The sequence below is a fragment of the Anopheles coustani genome, assembly GCF_943734705.1.
Source record: "Anopheles coustani chromosome X unlocalized genomic scaffold, idAnoCousDA_361_x.2 X_unloc_8, whole genome shotgun sequence".
Classification (NCBI taxonomy): Eukaryota; Metazoa; Arthropoda; class Insecta; order Diptera; family Culicidae; genus Anopheles; species Anopheles coustani.
In genome coordinates, this window is record NW_026525192.1 from 232,501 (window position 1) to 257,500 (window position 25,000).

General features: G+C 46.4%; 2 non-coding genes across 2 annotated transcripts in view; both read left to right on the forward strand.

The window, feature by feature from the left end:
• The first annotated feature begins 23,971 nt into the window (after positions 1-23,971).
• Positions 23,972-24,126, forward strand: LOC131270996 (5.8S ribosomal RNA). Its single transcript, XR_009179984.1, has one exon. It is a non-coding gene; the product is annotated as a 5.8S ribosomal RNA (ribosomal RNA).
• A 487-nt stretch (positions 24,127-24,613) lies between these two features.
• The window catches only part of LOC131270990 (large subunit ribosomal RNA), a 4,091-nt gene continuing 3,704 nt past the window's right edge, over positions 24,614-25,000 (forward strand). The window contains exon 1 of the ribosomal RNA XR_009179978.1: positions 24,614-25,000. This exon is cut by the window's right edge and continues 3,704 nt beyond it. This is a non-coding gene — a ribosomal RNA (large subunit ribosomal RNA).

Here is a 25,000-nt window from a genome sequence, read left to right on the forward strand (position 1 = left end):
ATGGTTAGCAAGCGTTGTGATTCAATGGCCCTACCGGGCAAACACTTTGGGTTCGCAAGGACTTGGAGTGCCGGGACGGGTTGGCGGATCCAACACTCTGGGTACCTCCGGGTACTTGGGGTTGGTTGAGGACTTGGTGAACAAACACTTGTTGTAAACTCTCCGGATGTACTTCGGGTGTCACCTGTTGTCCGAGGCCACTTGCATGGTAGCAAGCGTTGTGATACAATGGCCCTACCGGGCAAACACTTTGGGTTCGCAAGGACTTGGAGTGCCGGGACGGGTTTGCGGATCCAACACTCTGGGTACCTCCGGGTACTTGGGGTTGGTTGAGGACTTGGTGAACAAACACTTGATATACACTCTTCGGATGTACTTCGGGTATCGCCTGTTGTCCGAGACCACTTGCATGGTTAGCAAGCGTTGTGGTCTAATGGCCCTACCGGGCAAACACTTTGGGTTCGCGAGGACTTAGAGTGCTGGTAGTGGTTGGCGGACCCAACACTCTGGGTACCTCCGGGTACTTGGGGTTGGTTGAGGACTTGGTGAACAAACACTTGTTGTACACTCTCCGGATGTACTTCGGGTGTCACCTGTTGTCCGAGACCACTTGCATGGTTAGCAAGCGTTGTGGTCTAATGGCCCTACCGGGCAAACACTTTATGTTCGCGAGGACTTGGAGTGCTGGTAGTGGTTGGCGGACCCAACACTCTGGGTACCTCCGGGTACTTGGGGTTGGTTGAGAACTTGGTGAAGATACCCCTGTCACCTTGTTCGAGGCCACTTGCATGGTCGCAAGCGTTGTGATACAATGGCCCTACCGGGCAAACACTTTGGGTTCGCAAGGACTTGGAGTGCCGGGACGGGTTTGCGGATCCAACACTCTGGGTACCTCCGGGTACTTGGGGTTGGTTGAGGACTTGGTGAACAAACACTTGATATACACTCTCCGGGTGTACTTCGGGTGTCACCTGTTGTCCGAGGCCACTTGCATGGTTAGCAAGCGTTGTGGTCTAATGGCCCTACCGGGCAAACACTTTGGGTTCGCGAGGACTTGGAGTGCTGGTAGTGGTTGGCGGATCCAACACTCTGGGTACCTCCGGGTACTTGGGGTTGGTTGAGGACTTGGTGAGCAAACACTTGATATACGTTCTTCGGATGTACTTCGGGTGTCACCTGTTGTCCGAGGCCACTTGCATGGTCAACGGTTGAGGTGGTAATGGCGGATCGGTGCTGTAGGGTGCCGGCCTGTTGGCTGCCTTGGCCGGGTTGGTTGGTTAACACTTGATTGAGCTTGCACCCGAGGGTAATGGCACTTGAAGGTGGGTACCGGCCAACTGACCTGGTGTGTTGGTTGGTTGGTGAACACTTGGCGGTACTTGCACTTGGCTGTGCTTGGACTTGAAGGTGGGATCTGGCTGGCCTAGGCCATTGGTGGTTGGTTGGTTGGTTAGTCCTTAGCTGGGCTGGCTGGCTGGCTGGCCATCGGTGGTGTGGTGTGGTGTGGTGTGTGGAGTCGAGCATCGCGCGCCGTTGCCTTCTTCGGAGTGTTGTGGGTACGCAAGTGCTTGCAGTGCAAAGAGGTTGGTGATGGAGTGACATTGCCTTCACCATGGAGTTGCGGGTACTTAGGTACTTGCAAGGAGATGGTGGTATGGTGGTGTTGCGTGTGTGGTGTTCGATTAGAAAGATATAATTTCTAAGTCCGGATTAGTGCTGTCAGTGGGGCCGCCGCTAACAGGTCCTGCACGGCCACCGTGGGGCTTGACTTGGCGCTATTCCGGACTTGGGGCGATCACGATGTCCCCGTGCGGGACTTAGAAGATGGAAGAACACAAGTACCCTTATCCCATGACTTGTGAGCGATTGGCATACGTTACCACATGAAGAGAAAAATTGGCTAAGTCCCGGATCCATATTATATGAAGAGAAAAATCGGCTAAGTCCCGGATCCATATTATATGAAGAGAAAAATTGGCTAAGTCCCGGATCCATATTATATGAAGAGAAATATCGGCTAAGTCCAGGATCCATATATAATAACCTAATAATCGGCTAAGTCCCGGATCCATATTATATGAAGAGAAAAATCGGCTAAGTCCAGGATCCATATATAATAACCTAATAATCGGCTAAGTCCAGGATCCATATTATATGAAGAGAAAAATCGGCTAAGTCCGAGATTGGGTCTGTCAGACATACACTTTCAAGATACCACACAAGCAAGCAAGATGGCCTAGTGATGGAACCATATAATATGAAGAGAAAAATCGGCTAAGTCCGAGATTGGGTCTGTCGGAAATACACTATCAAGTTACCACACAAGCAAGCAAGATGGCCTAATGATGGATCCATATGATATGAAGAGAAAAATCGGCTAAGTCCAGGATCCATATAATATGAAGAGAAAAATCGGCTAAGTCCCAGATTGGGTCTGTCAGAAATACACTTCCAAGTTACCACACAAGCAAGCAAGATGGCCTAGTGATGGATCCATATGATATGAAGAGAAAAATCGGCTAAGTCCCAGATTGGGTCTGTCAGAAATACACTTCCAAGTTACCACACAAGCAAGCAAGATGGCCTAGTGATGGATCCATATGATATGAAGAGAAAAATCGGCTAAGTCCCAGATTGGGTCTGTCAGAAATACACTTCCAAGTTACCACACAAGCAAGCAAGATGGCCTAGTGATGGATCCATATGATATGAAGAGAAAAATCGGCTAAGTCCAGGATCCATATAATATGAAGAGAAAAATCGGCTAAGTCCCAGATTGGGTCTGTCAGAAATACACTTCCAAGTTACCACACAAGCAAGCAAGATGGCCTAGTGATGGATCCATATGATATGAAGAGAAAAATCGGCTAAGTCCCAGATTTCGTCTGTCAGAAATACACTTCCAAGTTACCACACAAGCAAGCAAGATGGCCTAGTGATGGATCCATATGATATGAAGAGAAAAATCGGCTAAGTCCCAGATTGGGTCTGTCAGAAATACACTTCCAAGTTACCACACAAGCAAGCAAGATGGCCTAGTGATGGATCCATATGATATGAAGAGAAAAATCGGCTAAGTCCAGGATCCATATAATATGAAGAGAAAAATCGGCTAAGTCCCAGATTGGGTCTGTCAGAAATACACTTCCAAGTTACCACACAAGCAAGCAAGATGGCCTAGTGATGGATCCATATGATATGAAGAGAAAAATCGGCTAAGTCCCAGATTGGGTCTGTCAGACATACACTATCAAGTTACCACACAAGCAAGCAAGATGGCCTAGTGATGGATCCATATAATATGAAGAGAAAAATCGGCTAAGTCCCAGATTGGGTCTGTCAGAAATACACTTCCAAGTTACCACATGAGCAAGCAAGTTACCACATGAAGAGAAAGCCGGCAAAGTCCGGGAATGTTACCACATGAACTGGAAAATGGGCAAAAACCTACCTTCACAGGGAACGTGAATAAGTAAGGCTGTAGACATCGGATCGACAAGCCAAAGACTGATATGGAAAGGAAATGAGTAGTACTAGCTTTCCTGAGAGTTGCAGAGCTTAGACTGCATATGAACGAAAGTTATTAAGCGTCAAAGTCAGAGAAGTTACCCAAAGGAACACAAGTTCCAACTTAGAGCATGTATACCGCCTAGACGGTAAGAGGTACGGCCAGGCTGAGGAATAAGGAAATGTTGGCCAACATGTTCCCTAACTATCCCCCGAAGACCGCAAAGCAATCCAACATCAACCAAGAAAGTTATAGCCCGATCAAGGAAACACCTACTTTGCACCGATATTGCACCAAATACATGTACCAAGCACCTTCGGTTGCATACCTGCAGGGGTTTACCATAGTAGGCCATGGAAGACCGATATACCGAACATAATCACTTTCTATCTCCTCGGGTGTTTGAGATAGCGCTTTGCGGTACAAGAACGAAAGTTAGACTAAATCTTGGTGCATCTTTTTGCCCAAGATCACAAGACCCTATCTACCAAGGCAAGAAAGTTGTGTGGGGACAAAATGTCCAAAAGTGCCCAAAGTGGCACACTTGAACCATATATTCGAGAAAAACACAAGTGTGGGCCCGAGCTAGCAAGTTGAAATGTTCTGACCGTCAGTAGCCCTAGTTGAGGTGCACTTATCATTATATGAGGCCAACGTGCCAGCTAGTCTCTAAAGGGGCGATATGGGTGTTCCAAGGTTTGTACCCAATTGAGGAAAAAACAGGGTAAGATACGGTGTACCGCGAATAACTCGGGCTATAGATGTCCGATCGATGAGTTTGGCATATGTATGGAAAGGTCTCGACGAGACCTAACTACCCTGAAAGTATGAAGGCAAAGACTTGAATGACCGGGAAGTTATTAAGTGCACAAGTGGTAAAGTTGCACCAAAGTCCATGTTACCCGAAGTGGTACATGAACACCCAATATTCGACCAAAACACAAGTTTAGAGACGAGCTAGCGAGCTACATTGTTCAGACCGTCAGTAGCCCGCATCAAGACACGCATTTCATTATATTGAGCCTAGCCGCTAGCTCGACTCGAAGTCGGTCATATGGTTGGTTGATGGTTTGGACCGACCACGTGGTGTACCAAGGTGATGTACCTTTCATGAATTAAAACTCTGGCTGTATGGCACTGAGCGACAAGCTAAGGTGTGATTTGGAATAGTCTTGAGTGGGACTATTTAGGAAAAATGCGAACAAAAAATCACAAAGTCCTTGGGCGAAGCTATTAGCGAAACATAGAGCAAATTGGTACCAAAAACTATGGAAATGGGACTTGAGTCAAAAATAACCGCAAGTTGGAGAAGAGATAGCAAGCTTGCGTAGAACAATTATATTTGTTGCATGGTATCACCAACAAAAAAGTATATGGGGCCAAGGTGCTGGCTGGCCTCCAAAGTGGAGATATGGGCGATCCAAAGTTTGTACCCAAGTACGAACAAGTATGGAAAAAACAGGGTAAGGTACCAAGTACCATTAATAACTTCGGCTGTAGATGGCCGAGCGAGGCAAACGGCTCACCGTTGGAAAGGTCTTGGGGAGACCTATCTACCCTGAAAGTTTCATGAGGCTGAGTTGAAAGACCACGGAGATATTAGGTGATGATGGTCCAATTCGGGGACCAAGTCGCAGGAAATGGCGCTTGACCAAAATCACCCTTGGAAGGTGAATACCGGCTTACCGGTAAGAGATAGCGACTTGGCGTAGAATATTCATAAGTTGGGCGTGTAGGGACGCAACTTTTATTATATGGGGCCAACCCGGTCAGGGTGCTCCAAGTCGGTCGTTTGGTTGGTTTATGGTTTGGGCCGACCACGTGGTGTGCCAAGTTGAGGTACCTTTCATGAATTATAACTTGGTCAGTTTGCCACCGAGCGACAAGCTGCGGTGTGTTTTGGAATGGTCTTGAGTGGGACTATCAAGGAAAAATACCAATCGAAAATCAGCTTGTCCATGGCCGAAGCTATTAGTGAAACATATAGCAAAATGGGTCCAAAAACGAATGAAATGGGAATTGGACCAAGAATAACGGCAAGTTGGAGAAGAGATAGCAAGTTGGCGTAGAACAATTATATTTGGTGCATGGCATGACCAACAAAAAAGTATATGGGGCCAAGGTGCTAGCTGGCCTCCAAAGTGGAGATATGGGCGATCCAAAGTTTGTACCCAAGTACGAACAAGTATGGAAAAAACAGGGTAAGGTACCAAGTACCATTAATAACTTCGGCTGTAGATGGCCGAGCGAAGCAAACGGCTCACCGTTGGAAAGGTCTTGGGGAGACCTATCTACCCTGAAAGTTTTATGAGGCTGAGTTGAAAGACCACGGAGATATTAGGTGATGATGGTCCAATTCGGGGACCAAGTCGCAGGAAATGGCACTTGACCAAAATCACCCTTGGAAGGTGAATACCGGCTTACCGGTAAGAGATAGCGACTTGGCGTAGAATATTCATAAGTTGGGCGTGTAGAGACGCAACTTTCATTATATGGGGGCAACCCGGTCAGGGTGCTCCAAGTCGGTCGTTTGGTCGGTATATGGTTTGGGCCGACCACATGGTGTACCAAGTTGAGGTATCTTTCATGAATTATAACTCGGTCAGTTTGCCACCGAGCGACAAGTTGCGGTGTGTTTTGGAATGGTCTTGAGTGGGACTATCAAGCAAAAATACAAACAGAATATCAGCTTGTCCATGGCCGAAGCTATTAGTGAAACATATAGCAAAATGGGTCCAAAAACGAATGAAATGGGACTTGGACCAAGAATAACGGCAAGTTGGAGAAGAGATAGCAAGTTGGCGTAGAACAATTATATTTGGTGCATGGTATGACCAACAAAAAAGTATATGAGGCCAAGGTGCTGGCTGGCCTCCAAAGTGGAGATATGGGCGATCCAAAGTTTGTACCCAAGTATGGCAAAAACTGGTAGAGGTACCTTTCATGAATTACTGCTCAGGCTGTATGGCACTTAGCGGGACGCTTGGCTCTGGTATGGAATAGTCTTGAGTGGGACTATCAAGGAAAAATACGAACAAAAAATCACCATGTCCACGGACGAAGGTATTAGCGAAACTTAGAGCGAAATTGCGACCAAGTCGCTGGAAATGGCCCTTGGACCAAGTATACCGTCAAGGCGGTACGAGATAGCGAGTTGACGTGGAATATTTATAAGTTTGCCTCTACGAGACGAAAGTTTAGTTATATGGGGCCAACCCGCTCAGGGTTGTCCAAGTCGGTCATATGGCTGATCGAAATTTTCGACCAAGTACTGAGAAAACAGGGTAAGGTACCGTGTACCTCGAATAACTTTGGCTGTAGATGTCCGAGCGAGGCAAACGGCATAGCGTTGGAAAGGTCTTGAGGTGTTCTAGGCACCCTGAAAGTTTGAAAAGGCTATCTGGAAAACTCGTGGAGATATTAGAGAAACATTGGGCCCAAAAGATACCAAGTCGCAGGAAATGGGCCCTCCAAGAACACCCTAAAATCCCAATTACGGCTAAGTTGCAGGCCAGCTAGCGAAGTGAAATGTTCTAGGCATAACTAGAACACGTTAATGCGCAACTTTTTGAATCAGAACTTTTTTCGATATCTGGCCCCCAAAGGGGGGATATGGGCGATCAAAGGATTTTTCCAAGTTTCGGTACTTTTTACGGTATCGCTCATAGCTCCGGCTGTATGCAAGCAAATGACAATCTAAGACATGATTTGGAAAGGTATTGAGCAGTACTAACTTACGTTAGAACACAGCGAAGCGCTATCGGTTCATGGCAAGGCCGATATAAGCAGTCAAAGATGAAAAATGTTGACAAAATGAACAAAAATTACCTTGGTACGCGAATAGCGGCCAGGGATGAAGAGGTACGAAGGTGGTGTAGAAGAATTATAATTAGGGCTTGGTACGCTCTAAAAGTTTGCCGAAGACCGCAAAGCGCTCAGACCCATAGAAAGTGGCCATTTGGGCCGAACAGTGCGTGCAAAGAGGTGAAAATGCAAAAATTGCACTTTGGGGGGCGATTTGCGGGGGGAAGGAGGGGTCGGAGGGCAAAATGTCCCTTGACCAAAAAGTCTTATCTCGTCGAGATCTACAACATTGCCGAAGACCGCAAAGCGCTAGCTCGCAATCGAAAAATCGAGAATTTGAAAATTTTCTAAGTCTTGGGCTCCCTAAGGAAAAGTTTCAAAAATCACGTTTGTCCCCAATTTTGAAGGGGAAGGAGTCGGTTCCGGGGCATGGTGTCTTCGGCAAAAAGTCTTATCTTTTTGCGTACTTTCGACTAGTTCAATAAAAATTTTTGACCCAAAATTTGTTCGGCGGACCCCTAGGTCGAAAAACCCGAAAAAAGTCGAAAAAAGTCGAAAATGTCGAAAAATGAGAAAACCTCATATTCGGACTCTACACGAGCCCCAGATATTGAAAAGTGAAATCCGCGGTCGATTTGGAACAAAAAATTGACCTAGGCAAAGTTGTATGGAGGTAGGGACCCCTGAGAAAAAAGTTTGGTCCCGAGGCTCCTTGGACCACCAAGTCCCTAGGTCGGACCAAAATCGGAAAAAATCCGACCAAAGTCGAAAGTGTCGAAAATTTTAAAAAACCCCTTTTGGGGCCCTATGGCCTCCCTAGATAATGAAAAGTGAGGTCCGCGGCCGATCCGGAAGAAAAACTTGACCTAGGCAAACTTGTATGACGGTGGGGACCCAAAAAAATTTCGATGAGTGTAGTTTAGACAGGCCGGAAAATGTATCGGTGGTCCGTATCAAGGGACGTCTTTTAGTTCCATGGGGTGGTGGTCGTCGAACAAAGTCGCCTAGGTCGACCACCAGAAAGACCAGTCGTGTTGTAATGGATGTTTTGACCACTTTACTAGGGAAACCTAGTAGGTCGAAGCAAATTTGGGGTTCGAGATGAGTTGGTGAAAGTTGGTCCAACCTAGGTGTGCTTGGTGGAGGTTGACCATGAAAGTAGAGCATGATAGGAATGACCATAACTTTGGTTCTAGATGTCGGATCGGTACACTTGAGGCAGTTTTGGAAAGGTGAAGGCCTGCTCTAGCTATGTTTCCTACCAAGCTGAGCGCCTACTAGTGACCCGGAGGAGGTATTAAGGGTCAAAGGCAAAAAGGGGTACCCTAAAGTGCATGTGACCAAGAAAATGGGAAAAACGGTATCGCCTATAGCTCAGGCTGTATGGCTCGGATCGGAAAGCTTGGATATGCGTTGGAAAGGTCTTGACGAGCGCTAGCTATGTGTCCTACCAAGCGAAGCGCTAGGTGTTGAGCAAGTCGGTCATATTAGAGGGCAAAGGTGAAAAATGGTGGTTTAGAGGCGAAAATTCACCTTATGATCGAAAATAGCGGGCGAACGATAAGAGCTACGAACACGGCGTAGAACAATCATAAGTACGTTACCACAAGACCTAACTTTGGCCAATATAGAGCGAGAAGATCGGAGGTACCCATCAGGGTGATATGGCTGGTTCAAAGTTGGACCAAAACGAGACTTGAGAAATGGGTTGAAACACGGTATCGCGAATAACTCAGGCTGTATGGAACGGATCGACATGCTAAGATCAGTGTTGGAAAGGTCGAACCGAGCGCTAACTATAATCCCAAACAACCGAAGCGCTAAGTGTTGAGCAAAACTGAGTTATTAAGCGACAAAGTGGAAAAATAATACCAAAATTTCCAAAAATCACACAAGACCAAGAATACCGAGCAGGCGGTAAGAGATAGCGGGTTGACGTAGAATACTTATAAGTTTGCCTCTACGAGACCTAAAAGTCGTCCATAGACAGCGAGAAGATCGAACCACTCTGGAAGGGTGATACGAGTGGTCAAAAATTGGCAAAAATGAAACATGGCTAAAATGGATTTGACTTGTGCACCGTATAGCTCCGGCTGTATGGCATGGATTGTTAAGCTAGGATATGTTTTGGAAAGGTAACACCCAGCGCTAGATACGACTAGAAGAAAGCAAAGCGCTAACTAGCATGATTTGGAAGTTATTAAGTGTCAAAGTCGAAAAATGTTACCAAAATTGAAACTCGAGTACATTGGGCCAAAAAGTACAAGTTGTGAAATTTGGACTTACGAGTAAAATACCGAGCAGGCGGTAAGAGATAGAGACTTGGTGTAGAACAATTATATGTTGGGCATGTTATAACCTATATTTGGCCCGAACATAGTGACGAGATCGGTGGTACCCAAAAGGGTGGTACAGGTGTTAGATGGTTTTCCCAGAGCATAAGCTCCACATGATATGGAAAACGGGAAACATCATAACTTCGGCTGTATGGCATGGAATGGAACGAACAAGGTATCGATGGAAAGAGAAAAGGTAGCGCTAACTATAATTTCTACCAAGCAAAGCGCTAGCATGTGACCGTTCGGGTGTTATTGTGAGTCAAAGTCAGAAATTGTTACCACGAGAGGCGAAAATCCGACTAAGTCCATGAATACCGGGCTGGCGGTAAGAGATACGGCTTGGCCGTAGAACATTTATAAGTTGGCCAATACAAGACCTAAGTTTCGTCCATAGACGACAAGAAGATCGAAGATACGTGAAGGTGAGATATGGGCGTCCCAAAGTGGGCCTTTGAAAAAGTGACAAACTTCCCTTATAACAGCATACACCAAATATCTCTGGCTCTATGGCACCGAATAAGAAGTTGAGGTCAGCGATAGAAAGGTGATAGTCAGCGCTAAATATCATACGAACAGAGTGAAGCGCTAAAGGGAAAGGATCTTGGTGATATAAGGTGACAAAGTCGAGAAAAGTTGCCTCAAAATCATGAAAAATGTGAAAAAATTACTAAGTCCCGGGTGCCTTAAGGGCAGGTTGATCGAATGTACCGAGCTGGCGGTACGAGATAGAGACTTGGTGTAGAACAATTATATGTTTGGCATGGCAAGACCTACATTTGGTCAATACAAAAAGAGAAGATCAAAGAAACCCGTAAGGGTGATATTTGTGTCCAAAGGTAAAAAGCACTAAGTCTTGGGAAACTTATATGAAGAAAAAGGACCCTGATGGGTCATATAGGATGGATCGAAAAATCGGCTAAGTCCCAAAATGGGGATGTCAGAACTACACTCAAATGTTACCACACCAAGCAAGGCAAACTTATATGAAGCAAAGGACCCTGATGGGTCATATGGTATTGGTCGAAAAATCGGCTAAGTCCCAAAATGGGGATGTCAGAACTACACTCATGTGTTACCACACCAAGCAAGGCAAACTTATATGAAGGCAAGGACCCTGATGGGTCATATGGTATTTTACGAAAAATCGGCTAAGTCCCAAAATGGGGATGTCAGAACTACACTCAAATGTTACCACACCAAGCAAGGCAAACTTATATGAAGGCAAGGACCCTGATGGGTCATATGGTATTTTACGAAAAATCGGCTAAGTCCCAAAATGGGGATGTCAGAACTACACTCAAATGTTACCACACCAAGCAAGGCAAACTTATATGAAGCAAAGGACCCTGATGGGTCATATGGTATTTTACGAAAAATCGGCTAAGTCCCAAAATGATGATGTCAGAACTACACTCAAATGTTACCACACCAAGCAAGGCAAACTTATATGAAGGCAAGGACCCATATGGGTCATATGGCATTTTACGAAAAATCGGCTAAGTCCCAAAATGAGGATGTCAGAACTACACTCAAATGTTACCACACCAAGCAAGGCAAACTTATATGAAGCAAAGGACCCTGATGGGTCATATGGTATTTTACGAAAAATCGGCTAAGTCCCAAAATGATGATGTCAGAACTACACTCAAATGTTACCACACCAAGCAAGGCAAACTTATATGAAGGCAAGGACCCTGATGGGTCATATGGTATTTTACGAAAAATCGGCTAAGTCCCAAAATGGGGATGTCAGAACTACACTCAAATGTTACCACACCAAGCAAGGCAAACTTATATGAAGCAAAGGACCCTGATGGGTCATATGGTATTTTACGAAAAATCGGCTAAGTCCCAAAATGATGATGTCAGAACTACACTCAAATGTTACCACACCAAGCAAGGCAAACTTATATGAAGCAAAGGACCCTGATGGGTCATATGGTATTTTACGAAAAATCGGCTAAGTCCCAAAATGGGGATGTCAGAACTACACTAAAATGTTACCACACCAAGCAAGGCAAACTTATATGAAGGCAAGGAACCTGATGGGTCATATGGTATTTTACGAAAAATCGGCTAAGTCCCAAAATGATGATGTCAGAACTACACTAAAAGGTTACCACACCAAGCAAGGCAAACTTATATGAAGGCAAGGACCCTGATGGGTCATATGGTATTTTACGAAAAATCGGCTAAGTCCCAAAATGGGGATGTCAGAACTACACTCAAATGTTACCACACCAAGCAAGGCAAACTTATATGAAGGCAAGGACCCTGATGGGTCATATGGTATTTTACGAAAAATCGGCTAAGTCCCAAAATGGGGATGTCAGAACTACACTCAAATGTTACCACACCAAGCAAGGCAAACTTATATGAAGCAAAGGACCCTGATGGGTCATATGGTATTTTACGAAAAATCGGCTAAGTCCCAAAATGATGATGTCAGAACTACACTCAAATGTTACCACACCAAGCAAGGCAAACTTATATGAAGGCAAGGACCCATATGGGTCATATGGCATTTTACGAAAAATCGGCTAAGTCCCAAAATGAGGATGTCAGAACTACACTCAAATGTTACCACACCAAGCAAGGCAAACTTATATGAAGCAAAGGACCCTGATGGGTCATATGGTATTTTACGAAAAATCGGCTAAGTCCCAAAATGATGATGTCAGAACTACACTCAAATGTTACCACACCAAGCAAGGCAAACTTATATGAAGGCAAGGACCCTGATGGGTCATATGGTATTTTACGAAAAATCGGCTAAGTCCCAAAATGGGGATGTCAGAACTACACTCAAATGTTACCACACCAAGCAAGGCAAACTTATATGAAGCAAAGGACCCTGATGGGTCATATGGTATTTTACGAAAAATCGGCTAAGTCCCAAAATGATGATGTCAGAACTACACTCAAATGTTACCACACCAAGCAAGGCAAACTTATATGAAGGAAAGGACCCATATGGGTCATATGGCATTTTACGAAAAATCGGCTAAGTCCCAAAATGAGGATGTCAGAACTACACTAAAAAGTTACCACACCAAGCAAGGCAAAGTACCTAGGTGAACCCTAGGAAGAAACACGGACCAAGTCAGATGGCCTAAGTCAAGAGAACAAGTGACCTAGGCAAAGTTGTATGACGGTGAGGACCCTGAAAAATCTGGTTAGTGTAGTTTAGACAGGGGAGGTTTTTGGGTCGGCTGAACCTCCTTATTTTGGGTTTTGACCTCCTCAAGAAGCTACACCTAGGCAAACTGCCTAGGGTGAAAGTGCGAAGACCAATCGAATAGTAAGACAAGTTTTGACCGATCGCCCTAGGCAAGCTTGTATGAAGAAAGGGACCCTATGGGTTATATGGAAATACATGAAAAATCGGCTAAGTCCCAAAATTGGGATGTCTGAACTACACTAAAAAGTTACCACATCAAGCAAGGCAAAGTACCTAGGTGAACCCTAGGAAGAAACACGGACCAAGTCAGATGGCCTAAGTCAAGAGTGCAAGTGACCTAGGCAAAGTTGTATGACGGTGAGGACCCTGAAAAATCTGGTTAGTGTAGTTTAGACAGGGGAGGTTTTTGGGTCGGCTGAACCTCCTTATTTTGGGTTTTGACCTCCTCAAGAAGCTACACCTAGGCAAACTGCCTAGGGTGAAAGTGCGAAGACCAATCGAATAGTAAGACAAGTTTTGACCGATCGCCCTAGGCAAGCTTGTATGAAGAAAGGGACCCTATGGGTCATATGGAAATACATGAAAAATCGGCTAAGTCCCAAAATTGGGATGTCTGAACTACACTAAAAAGTTACCACATCAAGCAAGGCAAAGTACCTAGGTGAACCCTAAGAAGAAACACGGACCAAGTCAGATGGCCTAAGTCAAGAGTACAAGTGACCTAGGCAAAGTTGTATGGCGCTGAGGACCCTGAAAAATCGGGTTAGTGTAGTTCAGACAGGGGAGGTTTTTGGGTCGGCTGAACCTCCTTATTTTGGGTTTTGACCTCCTCAAGAAGCTACACCTAGGCAAACTGCCTAGGGTGAAAGTGCGAAGACCAATCGAATAGTAAGACAAGTTTTGACCGATCGCCCTAGGCAAGCTTGTATGAAGAAAGGGACCCTATGGGTCATATGGAAATACATGAAAAATCGGCTAAGTCCCAAAATTGGGATGTCTGAACTACACTAAAAAGTTACCACATCAAGCAAGGCAAAGTACCTAGGTGAACCCTAAGAAGAAACACGGACCAAGTCAGATGGCCTAAGTCAAGAGTACAAGTGACCTAGGCAAAGTTGTATGACGGTGAGGACCCTGAAAAATCTGGTTAGTGTAGTTCTGACAGGGGAGGTTTCTAGGTCGGCTGAACCTCCTTATTTCGGGTTTTGGCCTCCTCAAGAAGACAGACCTAGGCAAACTGCCTAGGGTGAAAGTGCGAAGACCAATCGAATAGTAAGACAAGTTTTGACCGATCGCCCTAGGCAAGCTTGTATGAAGAAAGGGACCCTATGGGTCATATGGAAATACATGAAAAATCGGCTAAGTCCCAAAATTGGGATGTCTGAACTACACTAAAAAGTTACCACATCAAGCAAGGCAAAGTACCTAGGTGAACCCTAGGAAGAAACACGGACCAAGTCAGATGGCCTAAGTCAAGAGTATAAGTGACCTAGGCAAAGTTGTATGGCGCTGAGGACCCTGAAAAATCGGGTTAGTGTAGTTAAGACAGGGGAGGTTTCAGGGTCGGCTGGACCTCCTTATTTCGGGTTTTGGCCTCCTCAAGAAGACAGACCTAGGCGAATTGCCTAGGGTGAAACTGCGAAGACCAATCGAATAGTAAGACAAGTTTTGACCGATCGCCCTAGGCAAGCTTGTATGAAGAAAGGGACCCTTAGGGTCATATGGAAATTCATGAAAAATCGGCTAAGTCCCAAAATTGGGATGTCAGAACTACACTAAAAAGTTACCACATCAAGCAAGGCAAAGTACCTAGGTGAACCCTAGGAAGAAACACGGACCAAGTCAGATGGCCTAAGTCAAGAGTATAAGTGACCTAGGGAAAGTTGTATGACGGTGAGGACCCTGAAAAATCGGGTTAGTGTAGTTAAGACAGGGGAGGTTTCAGGGTCGGCCAGACCTCCTTATTTCGGGTTTTGGCCTCCTCAAGAAGACAGACCTAGGCGAATTGCCTAGGGTGAAACTGCGAAGACCAATCGAATAGTAAGACAAGTTTTGACCGATCGCCCTAGGCAAGCTTGTATGAAGAAAGGGACCCTATGGGTCATATGGAAATATACGAAAAATCGGCTAAGTCCCAAAATTGGGATGTCAGAACTACACTATAAAGTTACCACATTAGCAAGGCAGACTTGTATGAAGAACGGGACCCTGGTGAAAGTAGCAAATATCCCAAACCGAACATGAATATTATACACACAAGAGTACGAACATAAAGGAACACGGACCAAGCGTACCGAGAGAATCGGTACTATAGAACCCTCGTGGTTCTACACAAAGACTTTATGTTAGGGGTTCAAGCCCCATAGTACTCAAACGGTGACAGTAGCAAATATCCCAAAACGAACGTGAATCTTATTCACAAGAGTACGAACATAAAGGAACACGGACCAAGCGTACCGAGAGAATCGGTACTATAGAGCCCTCGTGGTTCTACACAAAGACTTTATGTTCGGGGTTCACACCCCAAATCGAACGTGGAATTTACTTTCTGATGGTCATGCGGTCGTCCAAAGGGGTCTAGTATCCTGGGATGACAAGCATCACGGGCACAGCTCGTATCAAAACAGTCGAAGAGGCCCGCGAAAGCTTGCTTTCCATGGCTATGCGATGCACAAATTGAGTTTACTCACCGTAGTATAAAACGAACGAACCGAACCTATCCGAGTAGGGATAATGGGCGCAGTAACATACTTCTGTGACCCAGCGAGAGTTGAACGAGGTGACATGAACTGTCAGTGGCTTATATCAGATGGGATACATACATGAGATTGCTTTCAAATCTACACTCGAAAACCTAACCAAGTAAAAGCGAACGTGGGGAGGATTCGAAACCGGTAACGAAATCTTAAGCTGGAAAGAGTCATCACTATGGATACATATTATGCGAAACCAATCAAGTGCTCAGTACTGATCCAAAACCTAAGAGCACTAGTGAACACCTTATTCTCACCCTAGTTCACATCCAAGTGATCGACCACGTGTGTGAAGCAAAGACCAATCGAATTCCTCAATGGACTGAACACTATGAACAAATGGCCAAAAACGTTATAACTATCCAAACATCCTACTATCTAGCGAAAGTCATCACGATGGAACCATACAATGATCTTAACCTATAGCGCTCACCTATTCCTACCCAGAGTGCAAGTGAACATATTGCTCACCCTAACCAGTTCACATCCACGTGATCGACTAACATACCGAAGTTACCACAAGTCAAAGTTATACGTTTACAAGCGCAAGACCAATCGAAAACCCCGAAAGCAATCTCGACCCAAAATGTATTATCCGTGAGTGTAGTCGAGTCTCGTACTCGTCATCTGTAATCGTCGGATAGAATATCCAGTACACGGTTGTCTTTCCAAATGAAATCTACATACAGAACTCGCTCTTGGCAAACGGGTGGCATTGGCGCAATCAGGAGCGAGTTCCCGTCCGGGTGCCAAGTGATTGGCAAATGTCTGGGGGAAAGCAACCATATATTGATTTGTCTGTTAGTGTACTGGGTGTTTGAGGTATGTAGTATCCACGCTTGGTTGGGTGTGTCAGAGGACCATGGATGCGTTCACAACCCCAATTGGGGTACATCGGGAATGATTTTGTGGAACCGATGTGCCCGGCACACACTAAGTTTTGTTGCAAGTTAATAGTGTGCCATGTCCGGGGGGGTTGTGATTAAACTCTGGTGAATTGCGTACTGTGGTGATTGGGGTATGAAAGCCCCGCAGTTGCAATGATCGGACGCGCCTAGCGTGTCCTTTAGTTGATGGTAGGGAAATGAAGGCCCTTGTCAGCTCACCTAAGTATTCATGGAAGTTTGGCATAAGGTCGCTGTGGTAGGGGTATGAAGGCCCCGTCAGCGCATGCACAATCGGGCGCACGTGCGCTTAGCGGAGTCGAATGCCGCTCAAGTGCCTGTCCGGTGCATCGGGTGTGTGTGATACGAGGGCAATGAGGTTCGCACGGGGGCTCGCCTCCCGTGTGCTACCGGACTTGACAACATATAGAACGTGGTGTTTGCTCCTCCGGGTGCAATGGGACAATGAACATTCGAACGCAAAGTCGGAATTCTGGTTGATCCTACCAGTAATATACGCTCGTCTCAAAGGTTAAGCCATGCATGTCTAAGTACAAACAGATTTAATGTGAAACCGCATAAGGCTCAGTATAACAGCTATAATTTACGAGATCATCAACCTAGTTACTTGGATAACTGTGGAAAATCTAGAGCTAATACATGCAACATGCCAGGACCCTCGCGGGAACTGGTGCACTTATTAGTCAAACCAATCGCGGGTTCTCCGTGTCATTGAGTTGAAGTCTGGATAATGATGCTGATCGTATGGTCTCGCACCGACGACAGATCTCGCAAATATCTGCCCTATCAACTATGGATGGTAGTATAGAGGACTACCATGGTTGCAACGGGTAACGGGGAATCAGGGTTCGATTCCGGAGAGGGAGCCTGAGAAATGGCTACCACATCCAAGGAAGGCAGCAGGCGCGTAAATTACCCAATCCCGGGACGGGGAGGTAGTGACGAGAAATAACAATATGAAACTCTTTAATGATGTTTCATAATTGGAATGAGTAGAGCATAAATCCTTCTACGAGGATCAAGTGGAGGGCAAGTCTGGTGCCAGCAGCCGCGGTAATTCCAGCTCCACTAGCGTATATTAAAATTGTTGCGGTTAAAACGTTCGAAGTTGATACTTGTCCAACACAGTCCGGCTCCGCCGACCCGGTCAACCCGTGGTCGGTGGGCCAAGTCGGAATCTGGTTGCGACTCAATGGTGTGGTAGGGCACCAAGTCTGTGTCATGGTGTGCCCTTCAACGGGTGCAAGTGTAACATAGAGCTCGACCGCTCACGTTTACCTTGAACAAATTAGAGTGCTTAAAGCAGGGTGCCCAAACGCCCTAGAATAATCTTGCATGGAATAATGGAATACGACCTTGGTCTAATCTTTCATTGGTTTGTACTCAGACCGGAGGTAATGATTAACAGAAGTAGTTGGGGACACTAGTATTACGGCGCGAGAGGTGAAATTCGTAGACCGTCGTAAGACTAACTAAAGCGAAGGCATTTGTCAAGGATGCTTTCTTTAATCAAGAACGAAAGTTAGAGGATCGAAGGCGATTAGATACCGCCCTAGTTCTAACCGTAAACGATGCCAACTAGCAATTGGGAGACGCTACAACCAGGTGCTCTCAGTAGCTTCCGGGAAACCAAAGTCAGGTTCCGGGGGAAGTATGGTTGCAAAGTTGAAACTTAAAGGAATTGACGGAAGGGCACCACAATGAAATGGAGCTTGCGGTTCAATTTGACTCAACACGGGAAAACTTACCAGGTCCGAACTTATGGAGGTGAGACAGATTAATAGCTCTTTCTCAAATTTAAGGGTAGTGGTGCATGGCCGTTCTTAGTTCGTGGATTGATTTGTCTGGTTAATTCCGATAACGAACGTGACTCACATATGCTAACTAGAACGCAGTCAGCGTTAATGCGTCGATGCCGATTGGAACGGGTTAGGACCTTTCGGTGGAGTATGACCTGACACCTTCGCTGTTCGTGTGCGCAAGTGCACTTACGGTACGCTGCTTAGCAGGACAATTTGTGTTTAGCAAAATGAGATCGAGCGATAACAGGTCCGTGATGCCCTTAGATGTTCTGGGCTACACGCGTGCTACAATGTGGGTAGCAGCGTGTCTCCTATTCCGAGAGGAACGGGAAATCACTCAAATACTCACTTAGTAGGGATTATGGATTGCAATGGTCCATATGAACTCGGAACTTCTAGTAAGTGCTGGTCATCAGCCAGCGTTGAATACGTCCCTGCCCTTTGTACACACCGCCCGTCGCTACTACCGATGGATTATTTAGTGAGGTCTTTGGAGATGATCGTTCGCTGGATCCTCGTGAACCGCGTCTGCTTTATCGAAGTTGACCGAACTTGATGATTTAGAGGAAGTAAAAGTCGTAACAAGGTTTCCGTAGGTGAACCTGCGGAAGGATCATTAGTGGCCAAGTGATCCTTCCAGAAGTCCGAACCTGCGGGTTGAGACTTCGGCACAAGTTGCCATATGATAATTGACGAAACACTATAGAAGTCCGAACCTGCGGGTTGAGACTCAGGCACAAGTTGCCATATGAAAGTTGACGAAACACTAACAAGTCCGAACCTGCGGGTTGAGACTTAGGCACACGTTGCCTTATACATGACTTCGAACAAATACACAAGTCCGAACCTGCGGGTTGAGACTTAGGCACAAGTTGCCTTATACATGACTTCGAACAAATACACAAGTCCGAACCTGCGGGTTGAGACTTAGGCACAAGTTGCCATATGAAAGTTGACGAAACACTAACAAGTCCGAACCTGCGGGTTGAGACTTAGGCACACGTTGCCTTATACATGACTTCGAACAAATACACAAGTCCGAACCTGCGGGTTGAGACTTAGGCACAAGTTGCCTTATACATACATTGGCCAAATAAACAGAAGTCCGAACCTGCGGGTTGAGACTTAGGCACAAGTTGCCATATTATATTCGATCAAACACTAAGTAGTCCGAACCTGCGGGTTGAGACTCAAGACCGTAACAAGATGTCACTATACAAGTCCGAACCTAAGGGTTGAGACTTAATGCGATCTAGATACCAAGTTGACATCCAATACCTGTTGAGCAAAACCAAAGATTCCCTGTTCTCGAATGATTACACTATATAACAGGGAATCATGAAGAAATCAAGCAAGCGTGAAACAAAGTCATCACTTGGGCATGCTCGATAGCCAACCACATGACCTTAACCTAAGAGAGCATGCAAACCACATGATACCTATAAACGATTAACCCGCCCTAGTTCAATCGTTCACCAAGTGATGACTTCAGTATGGCTAAGAGAAAAACTTTTAAATGGGAAAAACTCTAAGTCCGAACCTCCGGGTTGAGACTTCCGCGTCGGAGGTGGGCGCACCTCCTATCCGAAAGATGATGAATCAGGGGTGTTCGGTCAGCAATGGTCGGATGCCCCGTCGTAGTCCAACTATGACAATCAAAGTCAAGACCTCCGGGTTGAGACTTTCCGCGAGTACAAGCATAAAGGAACACGGACCAAGCCGTACCGAGAGAATCGGTACTAGAGCCCTCGTGGTTCTACATTGAGAGAGCCCTCGTGGTTCTCATTAGGGGCTTTATGCAAGTCGTACTCAATACTGTGGTGTGAAGTATAAAGTATAGTCCTCGCCTGGTCCACGCTGCTTCGGCGGTCCTGGGTAAGATAGTTAATTCTAGCTTGCCCTATAGTGGAATGAGGACACTTAATGCTTCGTCTTTTAGCGGCGGCTAGACTCCTCCTCACGGGGAACGAGTTGACGCGCACAGCGGCGGCTTACGCACTATGGCAATCATGGATGCCTGAAGATTCCGTGAAGTTCTCCCCTGGTCCACGCTGCCTCGGCAGTCCTGGGTAAAATGGAATATTTCCAGCTTGCCCTATAGTGGAAGAGGACTATCCAACAATACAAAGTCAAGACCTCCGGGTTGAGACTTTCCGCGTCGGTGGTGTCGCGCACCGCCTATCCGAAAGATGGTGTAACAGGGGTGTTCGATCAGCAATGGTCGGATGCCCCGTCATAGTCCAACTATGACAACCAAAGTCAAGACCTCCGGGTTGAGACTTTCCGCGTCCGGAGGTACGCGTACCGCCTACCCGAAAGATGGTGTGCTTCTGGGGTATTCGATGAGTCGGATACCCCGTCGTAGTCCAACTATGACAATCAAAGTCAAGACCTCCGGGTTGAGACTTCCGCGTCCGGAGGTACGCGTACCGCCTACCCGAAAGATGGTGTGCTTCTGGGGTATTCGATGAGTCGGATACCCCGTCGTAGTCCAACTATGACAATCAAAGTCAAGACCTCCGGGTTGAGACTTCCGCGTCCGGAGGTACGCGTACCGCCTACCCGAAAGATGGTGAATCAGGGGTGTTCGATCAGCAATGGTCGGATGCCCCGTCGTAGTCCAACTATGACAATCAAAGTCAAGACCTCCGGGTTGAGACTTTCTAAGAGTACAAGCATAAAGGAACACGGACCAAGCCGTACCGAGAGAATCGGTACTAGAGCCCTTGTGGTTCTACATTGAGAGAGCCCTCGTGGTTCTCATTAGGGGCTTTATGCAAGAAGTACTCAATACTGTGGTGTGAAGTATAAAGTATAGAGTCCTCCACTGGTCCACGCTGCTCCGGCGGTCCTGGGTAAGATAGTTCATTCTAGCTTGCCCTATGTGGAAGAGGACTCAATACCCTACCTGTTGAGCTTGAAACAAAGTCATCACTTGGGCATGCTCATATTGCCATACACAATTACATTATATTCGAATGAGCATGCAAGCGACCCTATATAGACCGAACCAAAACGATAGATACCGCCGTAGTTCACCCCCACCAAGTGATGACTTCAGTATGGCTAGTGTGTGAAGTATAAAGTATAGTCCTCCCCTGGTCCACACTGCTTCGGCGGTCCTGGGTAAGATAGTTAGTTCTAGCTTGCCCTATGTGGAAGAGGACACAATACTTAATACTTAGAGTACAAGCATAAAGGAACACGGACCAAGCCGTACCGAGAGAATCGGTACTAGAGCCCTCGTGGTTCTACATTGAGAGAGCCCTCGTGGTTCTCATTAGGGGCTTTATGCAAGTCGTACTCAATACTGTGGTGTGAAGTATAAAGTATAGAGTCCTCCACTGGTCCACGCTGCTCCGGCGGTCCTGGGTAAGATAGTTCATTCTAGCTTGCCCTATGTGGAAGAGGACTCAATACCCTACCTGTTGAGCTTGATACAAAGTCATCACTTGGGCATGCTCATATTGCCATACAATATTCCATTATCTACTAATGAGCATGCAGCTATATGATTATAACCTGTAAACGATTACCCCGCCGTAGTTCAGCGCTTCAACCAAGTGATGACTTCAGTATGGCTAGTGTGTGAAGTATAAAGTATAGTCCTCCCCTGGTCCACACTGCTTCGGCGGTCCTGGGTAAGATAGTTAGTTCTAGCTTGCCCTATGTGGAAGAGGACACCATACTTAATACTGTGGTGTAATGAACAAAGTATAGTCCTCCACTGGTCCACGCTGCTTCGGCGGTCCTGGGTAAGATAGTTAGTTCTAGCTTGCCCTATGTGGAAGAGGGCATACAAGACAAAGTATAGTTCTCCCCTGGTCCACGCTGCTTCGGCGGTCCTGGGTAAGATAGTTAATTCTAGCTTGCCCTATGTGGAAGAGAGCATACATGAACCAAGAACGAAGGTTATGATCGAGGAATGATTCGACAACTAACCGATGGTATGAAATGTGAAGAATTCAAGCAAGCACACAATCAAGTCATCACTTGGGCATGCTCGATAGCCAACCCTATGACATTAACCTAGTAGAGCATGCGAAAACCAATATATATGTAAACGATGCCCCTCCCTAGTTCAGCGCTTCAACCAAGTGATGACTTCAGAATGGCTAAATCAAATCGGTTCAAAACATACCATCGGTACCCTATTGAAACACACAAGTCGATATCAAACCTCATGATTGTGTAGTCCTCCACTGGTCCACACTGCTCCGGCGGTCCTGGGTAAGATAGTTCATTCTAGCTTGCCCTATGTGGAAGAGGGCACATTACTCAATACTGTGGTGTTATGAACAAAGTATAGTCCTCCACTGGTCCACGCTGCTTCGGCGGTCCTGGGTAAGATAGTTAGTTCTAGCTTGCCCTATGTGGAAGAGGGCATACAAGACAAAGTATAGTTCTCCCCTGGTCCACGCTGCTTCGGCGGTCCTGGGTAAGATAGTTAATTCTAGCTTGCCCTATGTGGAAGAGAGCATACATGAACCAAGAACGAAGGTTATGATCGAGGAATGATTCGACAACTAACCGATGGTATGAAATGTGAAGAATTCAAGCAAGCACACAATCAAGTCATCACTTGGGCATGCTCGATAGCCAACCTCATGACATTAACCTAGTAGAGCATGCGAAAACCAATATATATGTAAACGATGCCTCCCTAGTTCAGCGCTTCAACCAAGTGATGACTTCAGAATGGCTAAATCAAATCGGTTCAAACCATACCATCGGTATCCTATTGAAACACACAAGTCGATATCAAACCTCATGATTGTGTAGTCCTCCACTGGTCCACGCCGCTTCGGCCGTCCTTGGTAAAATGGAACATTCCAGCTTGCCCTATGTGGAAGAGGGCACATTACTCAATACTGTGGTGTGAAGTATAAAGTTCAGTTCTCCCCTGGTCCACGCTGCTTCGGCGGTCCTGGGTAAGATAGTTCATTCTAGCTTGCCCTATGTGGAAGAGGACACTTCATACTTCGTCTCTAAGCGGCGGCTTGACTCCTCCCTACGGGGAACGGGTTTACGCGCACAGCGGCGGCTTACGCACTATGGCAGTCATGGATGCCTTACGTTTCTATGAAAAGTGTGTTCCTCCCCTGGTCCACGCTGCTTCGGCAGTCCTGGGTAAGATAGTTAGTTCTAGCTTGCCCTATGTGGAAGAGGACACGTAGACTTACTGTGGTGTGAAGTATAAAGTTCAGTTCTCCCCTGGTCCACGCCGCTTCGGCCGTCCTGGGTAAAATGGATTCATCCAGCTTGCCCTATGTGGAATGAGGACACTTTATGCTTCGTCTCTAAGCGGCGGCTTGCTCCTCCCTACGGGGAACGGGTATACGCGCACAGCGGCGGCTTACGTTATGGCAGTCATGGATGCCTTACGTTTCCATGAAAAGTGTGTTCCTCCCCTGGTCCACGCTGCTTCGGCAGTCCTGGGTAAGATAGTTAGTTCTAGCTTGCCCTATGTGGAAGAGGACACGTAGACTTACTGTGGTGTGAAGTATAAGGTTCAGTTCTCCCCTGGTCCACGCCGCTTCGGCCGTCCTGGGTAAAATGGATTCATCCAGCTTGCCCTATGTGGAATGAGGACACTTTATGCTTCGTCTCTAAGCGGCGGCTTGCTCCTCCCTACGGGGAACGGGTATACGCGCACAGCGGCGGCTTACGCAAGTTAGTCACCCTCGGCAGTGGATCACTCGGCTCATGGATCGATGAAGACCGCAGCTAACTGCGCGTCATAATGTGAACTGCAGGACACATGAACATTGATAAGTTGAACGCATATTGCACGTCGTGGGAACCTACCATGATGTACAGATGACTGAGCGCTTATATTTGAGAAATGTATCGCATACATTTAACTACGCCGTGACACCCGTCACGAGACGTGCACCATGATGTTAACTAGGGTCGCGACGACCCGCTAGCATTAAAGAACCCGTGGTTTACAATATACTGGCATTGGAATTCGAAGTATTTAGAGCGTCCGTGTTCCCGCGTGAGGCGGAAGTACGAGGAGAAGGCGTGCTTGTGGTGTCTGTGGTGGTGTTTACTGATGTCTAGCTTCAGCTTATTTATTTATTTAAATAGAAGCGAAGATGTCAAAGTAGCGTCGAAGCAGCAGCGGTAGCACAAATGATTCAAGTATGGAAGTTGACCAAAGGAACACAAACAAACTAGCGTATGGGCAATGGAAGGTATCAGTGAGTTAAACCACACGCGGGCTAACAGCCCGTTAACCGAGTCCAACGGTACATATTGGACATTGAAACAAAGTAGTCGCAAGCCAGATGTGACGATAACAACCGCAAGGTACATAAGCCTCAGTTCATGTGTGACAACCCCCTGAATTTAAGCATATTAATAAGGGGAGGAAAAGAAACCAACCGGGATTCCCTGAGTAGCTGCGAGCGAAACGGGAGAAGCTCAGCACGTAGGGGTGGCGGCCAGTCCGTCTATCCGATTCCGTGTACTGGTGCGTCTCACTATCCGTCATCTTAGCGCTTTTCAAGTCCAACTTGAATGTGGCTCAGAACCCATAGAGGGTGATAGGCCCGTAGAACAGCGCCCGTTGGATGATGGACCGAGCGTGCCATGGAGTCGTGTTGCTTGATAGTGCAGCACTAAGTGGGAGGTAAACTCCTTCTAAAGCTAAATACAACCATGAGACCGATAGTAAACAAGTACCGTGAGGGAAAGTTGAAA